General features: G+C 46.7%; 1 pseudogene; it reads left to right on the top strand.

Moving 5' to 3' along the window:
• LOC139237859 (zinc finger protein 271-like) overlaps positions 1–10,360 on the top strand; it is a 28,075-nt pseudogene extending 17,715 nt beyond the window's left edge.
• The last annotated feature ends 15,686 nt before the right edge of the window (positions 10,361–26,046 follow it).

The following is a 26,046-nucleotide window of genomic DNA, read 5'->3' as shown; positions in this document are numbered from 1 at the left end:
CAGCTGGGTGTATAATGTTGGAAAGTATGAGGTCATGCACTTTGGCAGAAAAAAAATCAAAGAGCAAGTTATTATTTAAATGGAGAAAGATTGCAAAGTACAGCAGAACCTGGGGGTACTTGTGCATGGAATGCAAAAGAACAGTATGCAGGTACATCAAGTGATCAGGAAGGCCAATGGTATCTTGGCCTTTATTGCAAAGGGGATGGAGTATAAAAGCAGGGAAGTCTTACTACAGCTATATAAGGTATTGGTGAGGCCACACCAGGAATACTGCGTGCAGTTTTGGTGTCCATATTTACGAAAGGATATACATGCTTTGGAGGCAGTTCAGAGAAGGTTCACTAGGTTGATTTCGGGGATGAGGGGGTTGACTTATGAGGAAAGGTTGAGTAGGTTGGGCCTCTATTCATTGGAATTCAGAAGAATGAGAGGTGATCTTATCAAAACATATAAGGTTATGAGGGGGCTTGACAAGGTGGATGCCGAGATGATGTTTCCACTGATGGGGGAGACTAGAACTAGAAGGCATAATCTTAGAATAAGGGGCCGCCCATTTAAAACAGAGATGAGGAGGAATTTCTTCTCTAAGGATTGTAATTCTATGGAATTCGCTGCCTCAGAGAGCTGTGGAAGCTGGGACATTGAATAAATTTAAGACAGAAATAGACAATTTCTTAAAAGGTAAGGGGTTATGGGGAGCAGGCGGGGAAGTGGAGCTGAGTCCATGATCAGATCAGCCATGATCTTATTGAATGGCGGAGCAGGCTCGAGGGGCTGTATGGCCTACTCCAGTTCCTATTTCTTATGTTATGTTCTTATGTTCTTATCTCATCTTTATCAATTCTTATCCCATCCAGTATCTCCTCTACCTCCTTCTTTACTATGTCTATGGCGACATCTTCCTTAGTGAAGACAGATGCAAAGTACTCATTTAGTACCTCAGCCACGCCCTCTGCCTCCATGCATGGGTCTCCTTTTTGGTCCCTAATCATCCCCACCCCCCAGGATGTGTGGGGGTCACTCTGTCTCCCTGCTTCTCTTCCACGGTCAAGAAAGGAGGAAGAGAGAAAAGGGGGAACTACAGGCCAGTTAGCCTGACATCAGTTGTTGGGAAAATGTTGGAATCCATTACTGAAGAAGTGGTAACAGGGCACTTAGAAAATCATGGTATGATTAGGCAGAGTCAACATGATTTTATGAAAGGGAAATCGTGTTTAACAAATTTATTAAGTTTTTTGAGGATGTAATGTGGTGGATGAAGGGGAACCAGTGGATGTAATATTGTAGGATTTCCAAAACGTATTTGATGTGGTGCCACATAAAATGCAAGGTAAGAGCTCATGGAGTTGGGGGTAATATATTTGCATGGATAGAGGATTGGTTAATGAACGGAAAACAGAGAGTAGGGATAAACGGGTCATTTTCCAGTTGGCAGGCTGTAACTTAGTGGGGTGCTAGTTCTTTGGCCTGAGCTATTTGCAATCTATATTAAAGACTTAGATGAAGGGACCAAATTTGCTGACGATACAAAGCTAGATGAGAAAGTAAGCTGTGAGACGCAAAGAGCCTGCAAAGTGATATAGACAGGCTAAGTGACTGGGCAATAAGGTGGTAGATGGAATATAATGTGGGGAAATGTGAGGTTATTCACTTTTGTAGGAAGAATAGAAAAACAGAATATTTTTAAATGGTGAAAAACTAATAAATGTTAGTGTTCAGAGAGATTTAGGTGTCCTCGTACAGGAAACACAGAGAGCTGGCATGCAGGTACAGCAAGCAATTAGGAAGGCATGTTGGCCTTTATTGCAAGGTGGATGGAGTACAAGAGTAAGGTGAGACCACACCTGCAGTACTGTGCACAGTTTTGGTCCCCTTATCTGAGGAAGGATATACTTGCCTTAGAGGGAGTGCAACAAAGGTTTACCAGATTGATTTCTGGGATGGGAGGGTGATTGTCCTCTGAGGAGAGATTGAGTAGTCTAGGCTTGTATTCTCTGGAGTTTAGAAGAATGAAAGGTAATCTCATTGAAACATACAAGATTCTGAGGGGAATTGACAGGGTAGATGCTGAGAGGTTGTTTCCCCGGCTGGAGCGTTTAGAACTAGGGGGCATTGTCTCAGGATAAGGATACAAGACTGAGCTGAGAAGGAATTTCTTCACTCAGGGTTGTAAATCTTTGGAATTCTTTACCCCAAAGAACTCTGAATGCTGAGGTGTTGAGAATATTCAGGGCTGAGATAGATGGATTTTTGGACTCTGGGGGAAATCAATGGGATATGGAGATAGGGTGGGAAAGTGGAGCTGAGGTTGAAGATCAGCCATGTATTGAATGACACAGCAGCCTCGAGTGGCCGTATGGCCTATTCCTGTGCCTATTTCTTATCTTTTGTCTTGTCTGTGCCCGGATTGCCCTGGAGGGGGATCATGTGGTGTCCACTGGTTCGCTTGATACAAAGTTGATTTATTTTACAAATATGCAGAAAATGTAACTCCAGCCCAGTTATTCGAGCCACTAACATCAGAAACAAACCACAACTGCCTGAATGAACATGGTTCAGTCCTAGATAGAAACAGATTATTGGGTCATTATCACATTCCTCTTTGTGGGAGCTTGCTGTGCGCAAATTGGCTGCTGTATTTCCAACATTACAACAGTGACGAGACTTCAAAAGTACTTCATTTTCTGTAAAGTGCATTGGGACATCCTGAGTCCGCAGTCACTTTATAAACGCAATTATTTATTTCTGGATGTGATTAGCAGCAGCTCTAACAACAGAATCCAACCCCTGTAGTCCCATGTGAACTTGCTCGTGTGTCAACAGGTGAGATAACTGTGAATCCCTTCCAACACAGAGCAGGAGAATGACCTCTCCCCAATGTGACTATATTGATGAGTTTTCAGCTGGGACGGTTAATTGAATCCCTTCCCACAGTCCCCACATTTCTCCATGGTGCGGATGTCCTTGTCTCTCTCCAGATTGGACAATCAGTCGAAGCCTGAACACGTGTACGATTTCTCCCCCGTTGTGAATGGTGCGATGTTTTTTCAGGCTGTGTAACTGGTTGAAGCTCAACAGTCAGAGCACTGGAACACTCCCACTTGGGTGTATGTGTCTCGGTGCTTTTCCAGTCACACTGATGTTTAAAATCTTTTACCACAGAAAGAACAGACAAACATTTCTCCTTCCATGTTTGAAAGCCGATGATACTCAGGTCCGGATGAATTGAGTGATTGTCAGATCTTGAAGTGATGTTTGGTTTGAGTTTCCTGTCTGCAAATCCTGTGCTTCTAACATCCTGTAAAAGGAGTTTACAAAAGCCACCCCTGTTAGTACGGGATAGAAATTTAGAACAGACAATTCTAGTTTTTATGGACTATTATCTCTTCTAGTTCTCTGAAAGTTGTAACTCCCCATCCCACACACACACTCTCTCTTCTCCCTGTACTGAAATCAAAATCCATTGCACCATCTCCCAATAGATTTTCCTCCTCTCCCAGTTTTCTTCCCTGACTCTAGCTGGGTTCAGTTCTACACTCACTTTCTCCTCTCCCTCCCCTCCTCTGAAGGTGCTGACTCTGGCTGGGTTCATATTTACCCTCACTGGTTCTCCCTCCCTCCCCTCCCCTGAAGGTGCTGACTCTGGCTGGGTTCAGTTCTACACTCACTGGTTCCCCTCCCTCCCCTCCCCTGAAGGTGCTGACTCGGGCTGGGTTCAGTTCTACACTCACTGGTTCCCCTCCCTCCCCTCCCCTGAAGGTGCTGACTCGGGCTGGGTTCAGTTCTACACTCACTGGTTCCCCTCCCTCCCCTCCCCTGAAGGTGCTGACTCAGGCTGGGTTCAGTTCTACACTCACTGGTTCCCCTCCCTCCCCTCCCCTGAAGGTGCTGACTCGGGCTGGGTTCAGTTCTACACTCACTGGTTCCCCTCCCTCTTCTCCCCTGAAGGTGCTGACTCTGACTACTCCTCCTTCCAATACCCTGTCCTTCGCTATAATCTTTCCCTCTAATTTTGGTGAGGGGTTCTCCTCAACAAGTCAACAATTTCTCTTTATTTACAGACTCTCCCTGACTCACTTCCTGTCCCAGAGTTGACCATGGGGCCATTTTGTTGAGCTTCGGGCCAGAACGAAACAGGAGAAACTGGGAACCGGTGGGTGAGGGGCGGATAATGTTACATATGGAGTAAAGCTCCCTCTACACAGCCCCAGAGCAGGTACAGCACAGTTTAGAGACTGAGTAAAGATCCCTCTGTGCATGATAAGGAGGCTGTGATTCTGTAATTATTTACACAAGAGATCTCCATTACCCACATTCCTAACTATCCATCAAAATGTTCAAAGGGCAAAACCTTGCAAGAGATGTCACTGCATTTACACTAATCTCCTGTCTGATATAAACCAACCCCACAGTCACTGACACCAATCTCCACCTGTCTGATATAAACCAATCCTACAGGCCCAGAAAGATTAAACTCAGCCCGATACTTGGATTGGACTTGTTTCCATTCCCGTACCGAGGGGATTTCTGTACCAGACCGGGGTGGGGAGGGGGCAATATTAGGGGCTCTCGATTCTCCACCAATTCCCATTCCCCTTCTGTCTGGTGGATAATGGAGGGGCCACAGTGTGTAATGTGCAAATCAGTAAGAATTGTCGTCCAGGATTAATCAGCACTTTCTAATTGGAGATGTTAATCAGACACTGAATTGTAGATTTTGTACCAAAGATCAATTTAGGATTGAAGTAAAAGTTCATAATTTTATTACAAACAAATTTCTGAAGAGAGTCCCTGAAGTAAGGGAATAGACCACAGACAGTGGTTCTGAACAGACACTGCAGCCCCAAGAACACAATCAAATATATATCCACAATATTAAACTCCAGCCCAGTTATTGGGGTTATTAATATCAGTGGAAACAAACCCCAGCTGTCAGAATGAACATGGTTCAGTCCTGGATGTGATTAACACCAGCGATAACAGCAAAATTCAACCCCTGCAATCACTTGTGAACTCGTTGGAGTGTAAGCAGGTGCGACGACACAGTGACTCCCTTCCCACACAATGAGTAGATGAAAGGCCTCTCCCCAGTCTGAGTGCATTGATGGGTCACCAGTTGCTCTGTGCTTTTAAAGCTCTTCCTAAAGTCAAAAGGCCTCTCCCCAGTGTGAATGTGTTGCTATTTCAGCAGGTGCGATGACTGACTGAATCCCGTCCCACACACTGGCTTCTTTCCGGTGTAAACTTGCTGGTGTCTCAGCTGGGTGGATGAGTGAATGAATCCCTTCCCACACGCTGAGCAGGTGAACGGTCTCTCCTCAGTGTGAAGGTCATGATGTTTTTCCAGATCAGATGGGTCTCTATGGTGCGGGTGTCCTTGTGTCTCTCCAGGTTGGACGATCAGTTGAAGCCTCGTCCACACACACAACACGTGTACGGTTTCTCCCCACTGTGAATGGTCTGATGCCTTTTCAGGCTGTGTAACTGGTTAAAGCTCTTTCCACAGTCAGTGCACTGGAACACTCTCACTCGGAGGGGTGTGTGTGTCTCGGTGCTTTTCCAGTCACACTGATGATTTAAAATCCTTTCCCACAGACAATGCAGACAAACATTTCTCATTCCACATTCATAGGCCGATGATATTCAGGTCCTGATGAATGGAGTGACTTTGTCAGATCTTGGCGTGATGTTTGGTTTAGTTTCCCATCTGCCAATCCTCTCCTAATACCCTGTAAAAGGAGTTTACAAAAGTCATCACTGAAAGTACAGGATAGAAATTCGAAACAAACAATTCTAGTTTCTGTGGAACATTCTGCCCTCTCTTGTTCCCCCAAAGCTGTAAATCCCCGTCCCACACACTCTCCCTCCTGCCTGTGCTGAAATCTAAACCGCTCGCACCATCGCCAACATTTCTTTCTTCCACCCCCAGTTTTCTCCCTCCCTCTACACTTGTTGGGTTCCGTTCCACACCTGCTGTGTGCAGAGGGAGAGTAAAATCAATCAGTTAATGATTTTCTCTTCCGCCCACTCTTTGTTCCTTTACCAAGATGGCCACTCATGCGCCGTGCTACATGTTGAACAGTTCTCTCCTCCACCAAGATAGCGGCACGTAACCCGGGCCTGTCACTGAGAAAAAGCCTCCCAGCCGCCACCCAGCGAAACACAGACCGGGCCTGAGGCCGTCTCCAGCTTTATAAACCGTGCGCGTGGCCTACCCGCAGTTTATTAATCTCCCACTCCTGCCCACCCGCAGTATTTTGCTTTTGTTTTATTGCCCACATTGCTCAGAGAACTGAGTCTGGAAACACCAGAGCGAGCATAGAAATTTACAGCACAGATGGAGGCCATTACAGCCCATCTTGTCCGCACCGGTCGAGAAAGACCCGCGCAGCCCTCGGTCAGCAGCCCTGAAGTTTACATAGGTAAAGAGCACCCAGCCCAACCAGTCCAGCCCACACAATTGTGACACCCCTTAGACTGAAACATTCTACACTCCACCCCAACCGAAGCCATGTGATCTCCTGGGAGAGGCAAAAACCAGATTAAAAACCCAGGCCAATTTAGGGGAAAAAATTCTGGGAAAGTTCCTCTCTGACCCATCCAGGCGATCGAAACTAATCCAGGCGATCGAAACTAGTCCAGGAGATCACCCTGGCCGTATTCGATTCCCTGCAGTACTTACCATTATATCTGCGCCGGCCAAGAAGAGGTTATCCAGTCTAATCCCAATTACCAGCTCTGGGTCTGTAACCCTGTAGGTTACGGCACTTTAAGTGCCCATCCAACCATCTCTTAAAAGTGGTGAGGGTTTCTTCATCCACCACTCTTCCAGGCAGCGAGTTCCAGATCCCCACAACCCTCTGTGTAAAGAAGCCCCCCCTGCCTCAACTCCCCTCTAAACCTTCCACCAACCACCTTAAAACTATGCCCCCTCGAAATAGACTCCTTCACCAATGGAAATAGGCCCTTACTATCCATTATGTCCAGGCCCCTCAAGATTTTGTACACAATTGGGGGGGGTCGGGCGGCCGGAGTTCAGGCAGCCGAAATCGGGCGGTCCGAGGCCTGATCCGAGCAATTCTGGGCCGCTCTGTACTGGGGTGGGCGCTGGATGCGGAAGTTGCTCCCTGGCCTCCTGTGTGGGTCTGTTTGTTGCATCACTTTGAGCTGGAGTGGGGATGGAGGAGAAGCTGCTGGGTTTAACCCCTAGTACTTCTGAACCCAGTAGGACCAACAGTTTCCCATGTGGGACTGTCCAGGGAGGTGGGTTCTGGGGGAGATTAGATCGTGCAATGTTTAACAATGTAAAAGAGTACAGGTTGAGCGTCCAAATTCCGGAGTTCTGAAATTCGGAATGTTCCGGAATCCGGACACTGGACCCATCCATGGCGGGGTTGTCCAGAAACCGGAAAATGTTCTGAAATCCGGACTCGCCGTCGCCGGACTTCCCCCGCCTCAGCCACCCAACCTCCCCCCGCCTCGGCTACCTGACCTTGGCCGCCCGAACCCCCCACCTACCTGAGCCCGGGCATTTTCAGATTCTGGACATCGGAAAGACGTTCCGAAATCCGGAAATATCCGAACCTCGGCCCGGAAGTTTCCAGATTCAGGACGTCTGAAAGAAGTTCCGTAATCCGGAAATACCTGAAATCCGGAACGGCCTCAGTCCCGAGGTCTCCAGATTTCGGACACTCCACCTATATTGTTTTAGGAACTGGTATTTCTGTAGCAGCTTTTAATCCATTTTATATATTCATGGGGTGTGGGCTTCACTGGCAAGGCCAGCATTTATTGGTAAGCCCCAGTTGCCCTTGAGAAGCTGATGGTGAGCCGCCGCCTTGAACCGCTGCAGTCTGTGTGGTGAAGGTACTCCCACAGTGCTGTTAGAGAGAGTTCCAAGATTTTGACCCAGCGACGATGAAGGAAAGACAACACATGTCCAAGTGAGGATGGTGTGTGACTTGGAGGGGAACTTGGTGGAGGTGATGGTGCTCCCATGCATCTGCTGTCCTTGTCCTTCTGGATGGTGGAGGTTGCGTGTTTTGTAGGTTCTGTCAAAGTTCTGGTTGAGTTGCAGATGTATAAAATCCTCTCCTGCTCCCCCTCCCAATCCCACCTCTGTCTCTCCTCCCATCGTGGCCAGAGTCTTGTGTAGGTCCAGGTGACAGATTCCCTTCCCTGCAGGACATTAGTGAACCAGTTGGGTTTTTACAACAATCCAACAGCTCTCATGGTCACTTTTTGCTAGTGCCGACCCCACAAATTACCAGATTCATTAAGCTCAGTTTTACAACATGCCTTTGTTTTTTGTGGGTTCTCTCTCACTTTTTGTGGGTTCTCTCTCACGCTCCCTTTTTCCTGTCTGAAATTCATTTTACAGGGTATTAGAAGACAGGATGCTCAAAGCAAACATCACATCAAGATCGAACAGTCGTTTGATTCATCGGACCTGAACATCATCGGCCTTTGAAAGTGGAAGCAAATAGCACCATTCAATTACCTGTTTGAGCTGGAAATTCATATGCGAATTCACACCAGGGAGAGGCTGTTCAACTGCTCCGTGTGTGGAAAGGGATTTATTCCATAATCTGCCCTGCTAACACAACAACGAGTTCACACTGACGAGAAGATCTTTAAACACCCTGAGGCTCTGATGGAGCACCAGCAAATTCACACCGGTTACACACCGTTCAGCTGCTCTCACTGTGAGAAGAGGTTCAGGAGATCATCCCACCTGCTGGCACACCAGCGAGTTCACACTGGGGAGAGACCGTTCACCTGCTCTGTGTGTGGGAAGGGATTCACTGATTCAGCTTACCTGCTGACACACCAGCGAGTTCACACTGGGGAGAGGCCGTTCACCTGCTCTGTGTGTGGGAAGGGATTCACTGATTCAGCTCACCTGCTGACACACCAGCGAGTTCACACTGGGGAGAGGCCGTTCACCTGCTCAGAGTGTGGGAAGGGATTCATTCAGTCATCTCACCTGCTGAGACATCAGCGAGTTCACACTGGCGAGAGGCCATTCACCTGTTCCGTGTGTGGGAAGGGATTCATTCAGCCATCCCACCTGCTGAAACACCAGCATGTTCACACTGATGTGAGACCTTTTTCATGTTCTGACTGTGAGAAGAGATTTAAAAGCAAAAATGATCTGCTGAGACACCAGCGAGTTCACACTGGGGAAAGACCGTTCACCTGCTCCGAGTGTGGAAAGGGATTCACTAATTCATCCAATCTACTGCAGCACGGGCGAGTTCACACTGATGAGAGACCTTTTAAATGTTTAGACTGTGGGAATTGCTACAAAAGTTCTGGGGAACTGACTTGCCATCAACGTGTTCACACTGGGGAGAGACCCTTCAGGTGCTCTCACTGCGGGACTGGGTTCAGGCGATCATCTGAACTCACTGTACACCAGCGCACTCACACTGGGGAGAGGCCGTTCATCTGCTCCGTGTGTGGGAAGGGATTCACTTGTTCATCCCACCTCACCACACACCAGAGAGTTCACACCTATAAGAGACCTTTTAAATGTTCTGACTGTGAGAAGAGCTTTAAAAGTAGAAATGATCTGTTGACACATCAGCATAATCACACTGGGGAGAGGCTGTTCACTTGCTCTGAATGTGGGAAGAGATTCTCTCGTTCATCCCACCTGCTGAGACACCAGCGAGGTCACACTGGGGAGAGGCCGTTCACCTGCTCTGATTGTGGGAAGAGATTCGCTCAGTTATCCTACCTGCTGACACACCAGCGGGTTCACACTGGGGAGAGGCCGTTCACCTGCCCTGTGTGTGAGAAGGGATTCGCTCAGTCATCCCACCTACTGAGACACCATGTTGTTCACACTGATAAGAGACCTTTTAAATGTACTGACTGTGAGAAGAGATTCATCAGCAAAAAGGATCTGCTGAGACACCATCGGGTTCACTCTGGGGAGAGAACATTCACCTGCTCCGTGTGTGCAAAGGGATTCACTGATTCATCCAATTTGCTGAAACACCAACGTACTCACACTGGGGAGAGACCGTTCACCTGCTCCATGTGTGGGAAGGGATTCACCTCTTCTTCCCACCTTCTGAGACACCAGCGAGTACACACTGGGGAGAGGCCATTCACCTGCTCTGAGTGTGGGAAGGGATTCTCTCAGTCATCCCACCTACTGACACACCAGCGAGTTCACAAGTGACTGCAAATGTTGGATTCTGCTGCATTGCTGCTTTTAATCACATCCAGGACTGAACCATGTTCATTCTGACACTCGGGGTTTGTTTCTGCTGATGTTAATAACCCCGATAACTGGGCTGGAGATTAATATTCTGACATGCCAAATAAAGCAGCTTTGTTTTGAGCACATTGTTGTAGATTTTTGTCTTCTCCATCTGAGTGTAAAGCCTCACATGGCTGGAGCTCAGAAAGGACAATCTGGGGGGAGGATCGAACGGCGGGAGCAGAACTTCAGCCTGGACACACTGAGAGGGGTAAATGGCACTTTGGTCCTTCTCGTCTCTCCTCACTGACAACAAAGTCACCATGTGGGTTAATCCTGAGGTGTGTAAGAAATGTGTCCCAGCCGCTCTCTTCCATGGTTCAGAGCTCCTAGGCACGGAACAGAAGGCTCCTTTACAACTGTGTTTAGAGTCAGGAAGAACAATGGTGAATGCTGGAAACATGCTGTCAAATTAGAGATTGGTGTAAAACTGTGATCTGTTCCTGACTGAATGTGAAACGGCAGTTTTAAGATTACAATCAAAAAATGACCGGTAATTATTCCAGGCAGATTTATCTTGTTAGTGTGACAGTCCTGAGTCTACCATTTTAAGGCAGGTGTTAACTAATTTAAAATAAACCCGTTTAAAATAAATTGGTTAAAGTCTGCACTAAAATAGCAGATAGAGGATTATACAACAGACATTTGATATCCAGATAAAGAAGGACCTGCAGCGTGTTTCCAGGAATTCTCTGTTTTATTGATGTGTGTGTGTCTTTTGACACCAGAATAACTAAAAATACACGACCCGGAACATCCACGGGGGTGTGATCCCGTCATTTACTCTGGGATCACTCCCGCTGCGGAACTTCACCACTGATCCTGCTGAAGGTTGTAGGCTCAGGGAGTGGGACCTCCAGGAGTTTACTGTAAGAAAGCTGGGTTTCGGTATCCTGACAAATATATGGCGAGGTACCAGAGGACTCTTTACTGAGGAACTGTCTGGGGTTTTATCTGCCAGCATACGTCTAGGGTTGAATGATTCCTGACTCTGATCTGTCTTACATTTAATCCAGTTCAGATCAAGGTGAATTCAGTTTACAGGAGAATAGAGGCAAATATCACCCACAATTGAAAGCACTAAAGCATCCTTTAGAGAAGCTAGAAGATCTTTAGAAAGGAAGATGGTGCATAATTGCTGGTGGTGGGCCCGCACAGTTGAGTGTGATCTGCTCCTCAATCAAAGTGTGACACTTCTGCAGTCAAATATCCTGCTGACACTCGCTGTCCAGGCTCACTGGTGAAGAGTGGCCTCTGTACTGGTCCTGAGATTGGGCGGAGACTGGAACTGTAACCCCAATGTGAGTCCACACCTTCAGGAGAGGAGGAGAGAAAATGGTGAGAAAATCTGTGTGTGCAGAGTGAGAATAAAATCAATGAGTCGTTGTTTTTCTCTCCTGGTCACTGGGACCCTGAAGCGCTGCCCACTATTTGTTCCTGTACCAAGATGGCGGAAAATGTGCCCTACTACTCACTGAACTCGTCCCACCTTCCTCTACTGAGGTTGCAGTCTGTTCCCTCAGTAACCCGACCTCTCCCTGAGGAGAAGGCCCCGGATTTGCCACCCCAATGGAAACACACCGGCCTTGTGGGCTGTGATTGAGGCCTAAGGCTGTACCCCATGTTCATAAACCTGCATTGGGTTTTATTTACCCCACTGTTCCCCGCCCTTTCCTACTGGTGCTGGGTCCTCTGTCCCTCTCATCATCTTGGTCCAGAGTGTAGCCAGCACTGCACGTACTCAGCACAGACACTGTCCAGGAACTAGCTTCTACTGCGTCTGCGCACTGGAAACCACTATTATAGGTAGGGCATATTCTAAATACGCCATTGAGTTTCAGTAGAATTTACTGCCAACTGATAATATTATCAACAGTCTGTAATGGAAAGGATACTATGGATCTAAGGTGAATGAAGTGGCTCAGGTCCAGTGAGACGTATTTGCACTAGGAAGTGAGGGAAGGAGATAATAAAAGAAAAATGAAGAGATTATTGACACCGTCGCAATCCTGTGCCCAGGATGAATCACAGAATGGTTACAGTACTGAAGAAGGCCATTTGGCCTGTCGAGCCCATGCCGACTCTCAGCTAATCCCATTCCCCTGCCCTATTCCCATAGCCCTGCAAATGGTTTTCCTTCAGATATTTATCCAATTCCCTTTTGAAAGATAAAATTGAGTCTGCCTCCACCACCCTATCAGGCAGTACATCCCAGATCTTAACTACTCGCTGCATAAAAACATTTTTTTTTACGTCACTTTTGGTTCTTTTGCCAATCACCTTAAATCTGTGTCCTCTGGTTCTCAACCCTTTTGCCAATGGGAACAGTTTTTCTCTACCCTGTCCAGACCCCCCATGATTTTGAACATCTCTATCAAATCTCCTCTTTACTCTGCTCCAAAGAAACAACCCTAGCTTCTCCAGCCTAACCACATAAGTGAAGTCCCTCGTGATGTCACAATCACTGTTGAGATCGGCAGGTTAGGGATTAGCTTTAAGGCGAGGGTTAGTCTGTTTGAGTTTAGGTTAGGGTGTTCGGATGTTACAGTTAGTGGTTAGGGTGTTGGGGTCAGGAGTTGGGTTAAAGTTAGGTTTAGGGGTGTAGGTTAGTGGTTTGGGTTAGGGAGTTATGTTTAGGATGTTACAGCTTGGGGTTGGGAAAAGTGATTAACAGTCTGAGTTCTGTGTAAATAATCCCGGGCATGTTACTGCTGCCTTCCTTGGATACCATAGCTAGGAGAGACACTCCAGAAGGTATGGGGAGCTGGGACGTGCCCATGAGAATAACTGAAGGTATGACAACTGAAATAATCTAGAGTAAGGCGGGAGAAATGGCCCAAAGTGGAACAGTTTGTAACAGGACATCAATTAATCTCCACTTATCTTGGGAAAATCAAGGACTTCACCCACTGTGTGTTTCAAACATAGTTAATTTATTTGATATATATCCAGAATATTAATCTCCAGCCCAGTTAGAGGGGTTATTAACATCAGCAGAAACAAAGACCAACTGTAAGAATGAACACTGCAGTCCTCAATGTGATTATCATCATAGGCAGTCCCTCGAAATCCTCAAAGTGAGTTCTCAGGTGACTGTATAATCCAATACGGGAATTACAGTCTCTGTCGCAGATGGAACAGACAGTCATTGGAGGAAAGGGTGGGTGCGGAGTCTGGTTTGCCGCATGCTCCTTCAGCTGCCTGTGCTTGTTTTCCACATGCTCTCGGCGATGAGACTCGAGGTGCTCAGCGCCTTCCCTGATGCTCTTCCTCCACTTAGGGCGGTCTTGGGCCAGGGACTCCCAGGTGTCAGTGGGGGATGTTGCACTTTATCAAGGAGGCGTTGAGGGTGCCCTTGAAACATTCCCTCTGCCCACCTGGGGCTCGCTTGCCGTGTAGGAGTTCCGAGTAGAGCGCTTGCTTTGGGAGTCTTGTGTCAGGCCTGCGAACAGTATGGCCCGCCCTACGGAGCTGGTCGAGTGGTCAGTGCTTCGATGTTGGCCTGATCAAGAACACTGACAGTGCGTCTGTCCTCCCAGGGGATTTGCAGGATCTAGCGGAAGCATCACTGGTGGTATTTCTCCAGCGATTTGAGGTGTCTACTGTATATAGTCCACGTCTCGCAGCCATATAGAAGGGTGGGTATCACTACAGCCCTGTAGACCATAAGCTCGGTACCAGATTTGAGGGCCTGATCTTCAAACACTCTCTTTGTCAGACGGCCGAAGGCTGCACTGGCGCACTGGAGGCAGCGTTGAACCTCGGCGTCAATGTCTGCCCTTGCTGATAATAGGCTCCTGAGGTATGGAAAGTGGTCCACGTTGTCCAGGGCCACGCTGTGGATCTTGATGGCTGGGGGGGCAGTGCTGTGTGATGGGGTCAGGTTGGTGGAGGACTTTTGTCTTCCGGATGTTTAGTGTAAGGCCCATGCTTTCGTACGCCTCGGTGAAGATGTTGACGATAACTTGGAATTCAGCCTCTGAATGTGCACAGACGCAAGCGCATTCGCGTACTGTAGTTCGACGACAGAGGATGGGACAGTCTTGGATCTGGCCTGGAGGCGACGAAGGTTGAACAGGTTCCCACTGGTTCTGTTGTTAAGTTCCACTCCAGCTGGGAGCTTGTTGAGTGTGAGGTGGAGCATTGCAGTGAGGAAGATCGACAAAAGGGTTGGTGCGATGACTCAGCCCTGCTTGACCCCGGTCCGTACGTTGATTGGGTCTGTGATGGAGCCGTTGTTCAGAATCGCATAGAAACATAGAAAGTCAGTGCAGGAGTAGGCTATTCGGCCCTTCGAGCCTGCACCACCATTCAATATGATCATGGCTGATCATGCAACTTCAGTACCTCATTCCTGCTTTCTCTCCATACCCCTTCATCCCTTTAGCCGTAAGGGCCACATCTAACTCCCTTTTGAATATATCCAACGAACTGGCATCAACAACTCTCTGCGATAGGGAATTCCACAGGTTAACAACTCTGAGTGAAGAAGTTTCTCCTCATCTCAGTCCTAAATGGCTTACCCCTTATCCTTAGATTGTGACCCCTGGTTCTGGACTTCCCCAACATCGGGAACATTCTTCACGCATCTAACCTGTCCAATCCCATCAGAATTTTATATATTTCTATGAGATCCCCTCTCAGTCTTCTGAACTCCAGTGAATACAAGCCCAGTTGATCCAGTCTTTCTTGATATGTCAGTCCTGCCATCCCGGGAATCAGTCTGGTGAACCTTCGCTGCACTTCCTCAATAGCAAGAATGTCCTTCCTCAGATTAGGAGACCAAAACTGCACACAGTACTCAAGGTGTGGTCTCACCAAGGTCCTATACAACTGCAGTAAGACCTCCCTGCTCCTATACTCAAATCCCCTCGCTATGAAGGCCAGCATGCCATTTGTCTTCGTTACTGCCTATTGTACCTACATGGCTACCTTCAATGACTGATGTACCATGAACCCCAGGTCTTGTTGCACCTCCCCTTTTACTAATCTGTCACCATTCAGATAATAATCTGCCTTCCTGTTTTTGCAACCAAAGTGGATAACCTCACATTTATCCACATTATACTGCACATGCCATGCATTTGTCCATTCACCTAACCTGTCCAAGTCCCCTGCAGCCTCCTAGCATCCTCCTCGCAGCTCACACTGCCACCCAGCTTAGTGTCGTCTGCAAACTTGGAGATATTACATTCAATTCCTTCGTCTTAATCATTAATGTATATTGCAAATAGCTGGAGTCCGAGCACTGAACCCTGCGGCACCCCACTAGTCAATGCCTGCCATTCTGAAAAGGACCCGTTTATTCCCACTCTTTGCTTCCTGTCTACCAACCAGGTTCTCTATCCATGTCAATACATTACCCCCAATACCATGTGCCTTAATTTTGTACACTAATCTCTTGTGTGGGACCTTGTCAAAAGCCTTTTGAAAGTCCAAATACACCACATCCACTGGTTCTCCCTTATCCACTCTACTAGTTATATCCTCAAAAAACTCTAGGTTTGTCAAGCATGATTTCCCTTTCATAAATCCATGCTGACTTGGACCATTCCTGTCACTGCTTTCCAAATGCGCTGCTATTACATCTTTAATAATTGATTCCAACATTTTCCCCACTACCGATGTCAGGCCAACCGGTCTTTAATTCCCAATTTTCTCTCTCCCTCCTTTTTTAAAAGTGGGGTTACATTAGCTCCCCTCCAATCTATAGGAACTGAACCAGAGTCTATAGAATGTTGGAAAATGCTCATCAAGCATACACTATTTCTTGGGCCACTTTCTGAAGTACTCTGGGATGCAGACTATCAGGCCCTGAGGATTTGTCGGCCTTCAGTCCCTTCAATTTCCCTAACACCATTTCCTGACTAATAAGGATTTCCCTCAGTTCCCCCTTCTCGCTAGACCCTCGGTCCCCTAGTACTTTCGGGAGGTTATTCGTGTCTTCCTTTGTGAAGACAGAACCAAAGTATTTGTTCAATTGGTCTGCCATTTCCTTGTTCCCCATTATGAATTCCCCTGATTTTGACTGCAAGGGATCTACATTAGTCTTCACTAATCTTTTTCTCTTCACATATCTATAGAAGCTTTTGCAGTCAGTTTTTATGTTCCGTGCAGGCTTATTCTCATACTCTATTTTCCCCCTCCTAATTCAACCCTTAGTCCTCCTCTGCTGAATTCTAAATTTCTCCCAGTCCTCAGGTTTGCTGCTTTTTCTGGCCAATTTATATGCCTCTTCCTTGGATTTAACACTTTCCCTAATTTCCCTTGTTAGCCACGATTGAACCATCTTCCCTTTTTTATTCTTACACCACATAGGCATGTACAATTGTTGTAGTTCATCCACGTGATATTTAAATGTCTGCCATTGCCTATCCACCGTCAACCCTTTAAGTATCATTCTCCAGTCTATCCTAGCTAATTCACGTCTCATACCATCAAAGTTTCCGTTCTTTAAGTTCAGGACCCTAGTCTCTGAATTAACTGTGTCACTCTCCATCTTAAGAATAATTCTACCATATTATGGCCACTCTTCCCAAGGGGCCCCACACGACCTGATTGCTAATTAATCCTCTCTCGTTACACAAGACCCAGTCTAGGATGGCCTGCTCTCTTGTTTGTTCCTCGACATATTGGTCAAGAAAACCATCCCTTATACACTCCAGGAAATCCTCCTCCATAGTATTGCTACCAGTTTGGTTAGCCCAATCAATATGCAGATTAAAGTCACCCATGATAACTGTTGAACCCTTATTGCACACATCCCTAATTTCCTGTTTGATGCCATCCCCAACCTCCCTATTACTGTTTGGTGGTCTGTACACAACTCCCACTAATGTTTTCTGCTCTTTGGTGTTTCGCAGCTCTATCCATATAGATTCCACATCATCCACACTAATGTCGTTCCTTACTATTGCGTTAATCTCTTTAACCAGTAACGTTACCCCACCTTCTTTTCCCTCCTGTCTGTCCTTCCTGAATATTGAATACCCCTGGATGTTGAGTTCCCAGCCTTGGTTACCTTGAAGCCATGTCTCCGTAATCCCAATTACATCATATCCATTAGCAGCTATCTGCGCAGTCAATTCATCCACCTTATTACGAATGCTCCTCGCATTGAGACTCAAAGCCTTCAGGCTTGTTTTTTTAATACTCTTTGTCCTTTTAGAATTATGTTGTAATATGGCCCTTTTTGATTTTTGCCCTTGATTTCTCTGCCCTCCACGCTTGCTTTTCTCCTTCCTACCTTTTCTTCTTCCCCTTTTTTACTTCCCTCTACCTCCCTGTATAGATTCCCATCCCCTGCCTTGTATGTCGCCGTGGAGCAGGCAGAGGATGGCGACAAACTTTTGGGGGCAGCTGAAATGGAAGAGGATGCTCCATAGTCCCGCGCAGTTAACAGTGTCAAAGGTCTTTGTAAGGTCAAAGAAGGCCATGTACAAGGCTTGGTGTTGTTCCCTGCATTTCTCTTGCAGTTGTCACGCCATAAAGATCATGTCCACTGTACCCCGTAGTGGACGGAATCCGCACTGAGACAGCAGCAATAACAGCAGAATCCAACCTCTCTGCCGTTATTTGTGAAATTATTGGTGTCTCGCCAGGCTGGAGCGCTCAGTGAATCCTTTCCCATGCATGGAGCAGGTGAACAGCCTTTCTCCAATGTGAACTTGCTTGTATCTCAGCAGGCTGGATGACTGAGTGAATCTCTTTCCACATTGAGTGCAAGTGTGAGGATTCTCCTCATTGTGAAGTCGCTGGTGTTTCAGCAGGGTGGATGAAGCAATGGATCTCTTTCTACATTGAGTGCAGGTGACCAGCCTCTAACCAGTATTGATGAGCTCCCAGGTGGGGCGGGGAATTAAATCTCTTCTCACAGTCCCCACATTTCCACAGTCCCTCCGCAGTGTGGGTGTCCTTGTGTCGCTCCAGGTTGGACAATCAATTGAAGTCTCGTCCACACAAACACGTGTACAATTTCTCCCTGCTGTGAATGATGCGATTTTTTTTCAGGCTATGTAACTGGTTAAAGCTCTTTCCACAGTCAGTGCACTGGAACACTCTCACTCGGGTGTGTGTGTCTTGGTGCTTTTCTAGTCACACTAATGTTTGTCTGTTCTGTCTGGAGGAAAAGATTTCAAACATTTCTCCTTCCACATTCAAAGGCCGATGATATTCAGGTCCTGATGAATCGAATGACTGTCAGATCTTGCAGTGATGTTTGCTTTGAGTTTCCGTCTGTAAATCCTCCCCTTCGAATACTCTGTAACAGGAGTTTACAAAGTAATCACTGAAAGTACATGCTAGAAATTCAGAACAGACAATTCAAGTTTCCCAGGCGGATTCGTTGTGTTGTTCTGGATTTCCCCACAAGAGAAAATAGTTTCTCTGTATTTACTCTATTGAAACCGTCTAATCATTTTAAACACCTCATTTAGATCACCAGTCATCTTAAACTTGAGGGAAAGCAATCTAAGTTTATGCAACCTGTCCTCATAATTTAACCCGTTACTAAGCCCTGGTGAATCTGCGCTGCACCATCTCCAAGATCAATATATCTTTCCTGAGGTCTATTATTCAAAACTGAATGCAGTACCCGTTGGAAAATAAAAGTGCTTCTATATATCTTTTGCATTAAACAATGACTGAATATGCCCATCAGTTGGCCAATCAAGTTAGCCTGAGAGAATACTGTGCTTAACTGAATTCTGACCACAGAAAGCAAATTCTTGAACAAAACCAGACGGAACAGGAAAGTAAGGCGGAAACAGCAGCAGTCTATTTTTGACCACAATGCAAACTGAATGGAATAAACATTGGAGAAGCTGGATTAGATTCATAATGTATAATTCATAATAAACTGACATAATAATCAAGGTGATGAAAATACTGGCCAAATCGGAGAGTATGGATAAGGATGTGGTTTCTGCAGCTACTGCAGTTCTGCATTGTCAGGAGGAAGGGGGTCATTCGATGACGTACCTGCCAACATTGAGCTGTGGAAGACAAAATCAAGACCTTTCTGGAAAATGAAGTGGATGTACAAAGGAAGAGAGGCAGTCAGTTAGGCGGCACTTGTAGGTTTTTGGGGTAATAATAAAAAATGACTGTTAGCGATCCTGCCTCTGAGTCAAGTATATAAAGTTCGAGCCCCATTGCAGACAGTCCTGGCGAGTGGAGACGGATCTCCGGCTCATTCTGAGTTAATATCGGGTAGGACAAGCGTGTGCGGTGGGTGTGGATACCCACCCTCATTGAGTTGTGTGAACTCATAAAACTCTCCAGGTTAAGGACTAACTAACATACCAGCTGGTATCAGAATGGTACCGGCCATAGAAGGAGCGTTAACCAGCCTGTGAATCAGTCCACTATTTCACACTGTTCTCCAAGGGAAGAGTTCAAAGAGAAACAATAACTACAGTGTTATTTTCTGAAACAATCCCTGCAGTCTGTCCTGAATGAATCCATTTCACTACCAAAAGTTGCAATGTTTGCTCCACAACAGAAAGGTCCAGTTGTCTCCTGGAGTATGAGAGAAATCAGCTTTAACAATGGGGCAGAGTTTCAGCCAATGAGGGAGGTCTGGACTCAGCCCCGCCCACTCGGTGCTGCTTCACTCCGATTGGTTGGAGGACCAATCGGCCGCTCGATCCTCCAAACCTGAGCCCGCGCTTCCTATTGGTCAGGAGCTGCCGTCAATCACCCGAGCATGCGAGCTGAGCATGCCCGGGAGGCGGAGCCAGCCAGAGAGCAGGTTAGAGAACCTCTTGGGGCAAAAACACCGAGTGCGGGCCTGAATATAAACCGGTAAACATTCTCTCCCCGCCTGCCGGCACCCGGGTTCGATCCAGCCCGAAGGAGCGGCCAGCAAATGCGCAGTGTCGGCTCAAACTCTCAGGGAGTGTCTGTAAAGAATCCTAGAATATTGCAGTCATTCAGCAACTACAGCTTATATAGTGCCTTTTGACGTAGTGAAATGTCCCAAGGCACTTCACTGGAGTATTATGCGATACAAATTTGACACCGAGCCACATAAGTAGAAATTAGCACAGGTGCAGCTGCAGCAGGGAGAGAAGGCAAAAAAGGAGTAAGAAATCGAAAGGTGACGTCACAGCCAAGGGGATAAGTGATTAGCTGGTGATTGGTAAGCAGTTTTTCTTTTTCTTTTCTTTATCAGTAAGTAACCCTAAGCATTGTTGTTGCCAAATTAAGTTGATCTAGGGGTTAAGTCATGGCAGGAGAGCTCAGACACGTGTTATGCTCCTCCTGTACTATGTGGGAAGTCAGGGACGCTTCCAGTGTCCTTGACGACTACGTGTGCGGGAAGTGTATCCGGCAGCAGTTCTTGACGGACCGCATTGCAGTGGATTTACTCTGGAGCATGCACGATGCTGAGAATGACGTGAATAGTACGTTTAGTGAGTTGGTCTTACCACAGGAAAAGGGTACACAGCCAGATAGGGAACGGATGACCAACAGGAAGAGCAGTGCAAGGAAGGTAGTGCAGGGGTCCCCTGTGGTCATCCCCTGCAAAATAGATACACCGCTTTGGGTACTGTTGAGGAGGATGACTCACCAGGGGAGGGCAGCAGCAGCCAAGTTCATGGCACCGTGAGTGGCGCTGCTGCACAGGAGGACAGGAAAAAGAGTGGGAGAGCGACAGTGATAGGGGATTCAATTGTAAGGGGAATAGATAAGACGTTTCTGCGGCCGCAACCGAGACTCCAGGATGGTATGTTGCCTCCCTGGTGCAAGGGTCTAGGATGTCTTGGAGCGGATGTAGAGCAGTCTGAAAAGGGAGGGTGAACAGCCAGTTGTCATGGTGCATATAGGTATCAACGATATAGGTTAAAAAAAGGGATGAGGTCCTACAAGAGCTAGGAGCTAAATTAAAAAGTAGGACCTCAAAAGTAGTAATCTCAGGATTGCTACCAGTGCCACGTGCTAGTCAGAGTAGAAATCGCAGGATAGCTCAGATGAATACGAGGCTTGAGGAGTGGTGCAGCAGAGAGGGATTCAAATTCCTGGTACATTGTAACCAGTTCTGGGGGAGGTGGGACCAGTACAAACCGGACGGTGTGCACCTGGGCAGGATCGGAACCAATGTCCTAGGGGGAGTGTTTGCTAGTGCTGTTGGGGAGGAGTTAAACTAATATGGCGGGGGATGGGAATCTATCCAGGGAGACAGAGGGAAGTAAAATGGGGGCAGAAGCAAAAGATAGAAAGAAGAAAAGTAAGAGTGGAGGGCAGAGAAACCTAAGGCAAAAAGCAAAAAGGGCCACATTACAGCAAAATTCTAAAGGGGCAACGTGTGTTAGAAAAACAAGCCTGAAGGCTCTGTGCCTCAATGCGAGGAGTATTCCGAATAAGGTGGTTGAATTAACTGTGCAGACAGCAGTTAACGGGTATGATGTAATTGGCATCACGGAGACATGGCTCCAGGGTGACCAAGGCTGGGAACTCAACATCCAGGGGTATTCAACATTTAGGAAGGATAGACAGAAAGAAAAAGGAGGCTGGGTGGCATTGCTGGTTAAAGAGGAAATTAATGCAATAATAAGAAAGGACATTAGTTTGGATGGCGTGGAATCGGTATGGGTGGAGTTGCGGAATACCAAGGGGCAGAAAACGCGAGTGGGAGTTGTGTACAGACCACCAAACAGTAGTAGTGAGGTTGGGGACAGCATCAAACAAGAAATTCGGGATGCATGCAATAAAGGTACCGCAGTTATCATGGGTGACTTTAATCTACATATTGATTGGGCTAGCCAAACTGGTAGCAATGAGATGGAGGAGGATTTCCTGGAGTGTATTAGGGATGGTTTTCGAGACCATAATGCCATAATGTTGAGGAACCAACCAGGGAGCTGGCCATCCTAGACTGGGTAATGTGCAATGAGAAAGGACTAATTAGCAATCTTGTGCGGGACCCCTTGGGGAAGAGTGACCATAACATGGTAAAATTCTTTATTAGGGTGGAGAGTGATACAGTTAATTCAGAAACAAGGGTCCTGAACTTAAGGAAGGCAACTTCGATGGTTTGAGGCATGAATTGGCTAGAATAGACTGGCAAATTATATTTAAAGGGTAAACGGTGGATAGGCAATGGCAAACATTTAAAGATCACGTGGATGAACTTCAGCAATTGTACATTCCTGTCTGGAGTAAAAATAAAACTGGGAAGGTGGCTCAACCGTGGCTGACAAGGAAAATTAAGGATAGTGTTAAATCCAAGTAAGAGGCATCTAAATTGGCCAGAAAAAAGCAGCAAACCTGAGGACTGGGATAAATTTAGAATTCAGCAGAGGAGGACAAAGGGTTTAATTAAGAGGGGGAAAATAAGAGTACGAGAAGAAGCTTGCCAGGAACATAAAAACTGACTGCAAAAGCCTCTATAGATATGTGAAGAGAAAAAGATTAGTGAAGACAAACGTAGGTCCCTTGCAGTCGGATTCAGGTGAATTTATAATGGGGAACAAAGAAATGGCAGACCAATTGAACAAATACTTTTGTTCTGTCTTCACGAAGGAAGACACAGATAACCTTCCAGAAGTACTACGGGATCGAGGGTCTAGTGAGAAGGAGGAACTGAAGGATATCCTTATTAGGCGGGAAATTGTATTGGGGAAATTGATGGGATTGAAGGCCAATAAATCCCTGGGGCCTGATAATCTGCATTCCAGAGTACTTAAGGAAGTGACCCTAGAAATAGTGGATGCATTGGTGATCATTTTCCAACAGCCTTTCAACTTGGGATCTGTTCCTAATAGATTGGAGGGTAACTAATGTAACATCACTTTTTAAAAAGGGAGGGAGAGAGAAAGCGGGTAATTATAGACCGGTTCGCCTGACATCAGTGGTGGGGAAAATGTTGGAATCAATTATTAAGGATGAAATAGCAGCGCATTTGGAAAGCAGTGACAGGATCGGTCCAAGTCAGCATGGATTTATGAAAGGGAAATCATGCTTGACAAATCTTCTAGAATTTTGTAACTACTAGGGTGGACAAGGGAGAACCAGTGGATGTGGTGTATTTGGACTTTCAAAAGGCTTTTGACAAGGTCCCACACAAGAGATTAGTGTGCAAAATCAAAGCACATGATATTGGGGGTAATGTACTGACGTGGATAGAGAACTGGTTGGCAGACAGGAAGCAGAGAGTCAGGATAAATGGGTCCTTTTCAGAGTGGCAGGCAGTGACTAGTGGAGTGCCACAGGGCTCAGTGCTGGGACCCCAGCTCTTTACAATATACATCAATGATTTAGATGAAGGAATTGAGTGTAATATCTCCAAGTTTGCCGATGACACTAAGCTGGGTGGTGGTGTGAGCCGTGAGGGGACGCTAAGAGGCTGCAGGGTGACTTGGACAGATTAGGTGAATGGGCAAATGCATGGCAGATGCAGTATAATGTGAATAAATGTGAGGTTATCCACTTTGGGGGCAAAAACACGAAGCAGAATATTATCTGAATGGTCGCAGATTTGGAAAAGGGGAGGTGCAACGAGACCTGGGTGTCATGATTCATCAGTCACTGAAAGTTGGCATACAGGTACAGCAAGGCAAATGGTATGTTGGCCTTCATAGCTAGGGGATTTGAGTATAGGAGCAGGGAGGTCTTACTGCAGTTGTACTGGGCCTTAGTGAGGCCTCACCTGGAATATTGTGTTCAGTTTTAGTCTCCTAATCTGAGGAAGGACATTCTTGTTATTGAGGGAGTGCAGCGAAGGTTCACCAGACTGATTCCTGGGATGGCTGGACTGACATATGAGGAGAGACTGGATCAACTGGGCCTTTATACATTGGAGTTTAGAAGGATGAGAGGGGATCTCATAGAAACATACAAGATTCTGACGGGACGGGACAGGTTAGATACGGGTAGATTGTGCCCGATGTTGGGGAAGTCCAGAACCAGGGGACACAGTCTTAGGATAAGGGGTAGGCCATTTAGGACTGAGATGAGGAGAAACTTCTTCACTCAGAGAGTTGTTAACCTGTGGAATTCCCTGCTGCAGAAAGTTGTTGATGCCAGTTCATTGGATATATTCAGGAGGGAATTAGATATGGCCCTTACGGCTAAGGGGATCAACGGGTATGGAGAGAAAGCAGGAAAACGGTACTGAGGGAATGATCAGCCATGATCTTTTCGAATGGTGGTGCAGGATCGAAGGGCCGAATGGCCTACTCCTGCACCTATTTTCTATGTTTCTATGTAACCAAAAGCTTGCTCAAAAAGGTATGTTTTAAGGTGCATCTTGAAGGAGGTAGAGAGGCGGCAAGGTTTAGGCAGGGAGTTCTAGAATTTGGGGCCTCGGCAACAGAAGGCACATGCACCAATGGTTGAGCGATTATAATCAAGGATGCTCAAGAGGGCAGAATTAGAGAAGCGCAGACATGTTGGAGTGCGGGGGGCAGGTTTGTGGGGCTGTATGAGATTACAGAGATGGGGAGGGGCGAAGCCTTGGAGGGATTTGAAAATAAGGATGAGCATTTTGAAGTTGAGGCGTTGCTTAACCGGGAGCCAATGTAGGTCAGTGAGCACAGGGGTGATGGGTGAGCGGGACTTGGTGCGAGTTAGGACACGGGCAGCCGAGTTTGGATCACCTCTAGTTTACATAGGGTAGAATGTGGGAGACCAGCCAGGAATGCGTTGGAATAGTCAGGTCTAGAGGTAACAAAGGCATGGATAAGGGTTTCAGATGAGCTGAGGCAGGGGTAGGGACAAGCGATGTTACGGAGGTGGAAATAGGCAGTCTCAGTTAGGCTGCGGATATGTGGTTGGAAGCTCATTTCAGGTCAAATATTACACCAAGGTTATGGAAACATAGAAAATAGGTGCAGGAATAGGCCATTCGGCCCTTTGAGCCTGCACCACCATTCAATAAGATCATGGCTGATCATTCCCTCAGTACCCCTTTCCTGCTTTCTCTCCATACCCCTTGATCCCCTTAGCCGTAAGGGCCATATCTAACTCCCTCTTCAATATATCCAATGAACTGGCATCAACAACTCTCTGCGGCAGGGAATTCCACAGGTTAACAACTCTCTGAGTGAAGAAGTTTCTCCTCATCTCAATCCTAAATGGCCTACTCCTTATCCTAAGACTGTGTTCCCTGGTTCTGGACTTCCCCAACATCGGGCACATTCTACCCACATCTAACCTGTCCCGTCTTGTCAGAATCTTATATGTTTCTATGAGATCCCCTCTCATCCTTCTAAACTCCAATGTATAAAGGCCCAGTTGATCCAGTCTCTCCTCATATGTCAGTCCAGCCATCCCAGAAATCAGTCTTGTGAACCTTTGCTGCAATAGCAAGAACGTCCTTCCTCAGATTAGGAGACCAAAACTAACACAATATTCCAGGTGAGGCCTCAGCTGTGCAACTGCAGTAAGACCTCCCTGCTCCTATACTCAAATCCCCTAGCTATGAAGGCCAACATACCATTTGCCGCCTTCACCGCCTGCTGTACCTGTATGCCAACTTTCAATGACTGATGAACCATGACACCCAGATTTCGTTGCACCTCCCCTTTTCCTAATCTGCTGCCATTCAGATAATATTCATTCTTTGCGTTTTTGCCCCAAAAGTGGATAACCTCACATTTATCCACGTTATACTGCATCTGCCATGCATTTGCCCACTCACCTAACCTGTCCAAGCAACCTCTTAGCGTCCCCCTCACAGCTCACACCGCCACCCAGTTTAGTGTCATCTGCAAACTTGGTGATATTACACTCAATTTCTTCATCTAAATCATTGATGTATATTGTAA

The sequence above is a fragment of the Pristiophorus japonicus genome, chromosome 2 (genome assembly GCF_044704955.1).
Source record: "Pristiophorus japonicus isolate sPriJap1 chromosome 2, sPriJap1.hap1, whole genome shotgun sequence".
Classification (NCBI taxonomy): Eukaryota; Metazoa; Chordata; class Chondrichthyes; family Pristiophoridae; genus Pristiophorus; species Pristiophorus japonicus.
This window is presented reverse-complemented; position numbering and strand designations above follow the sequence as displayed.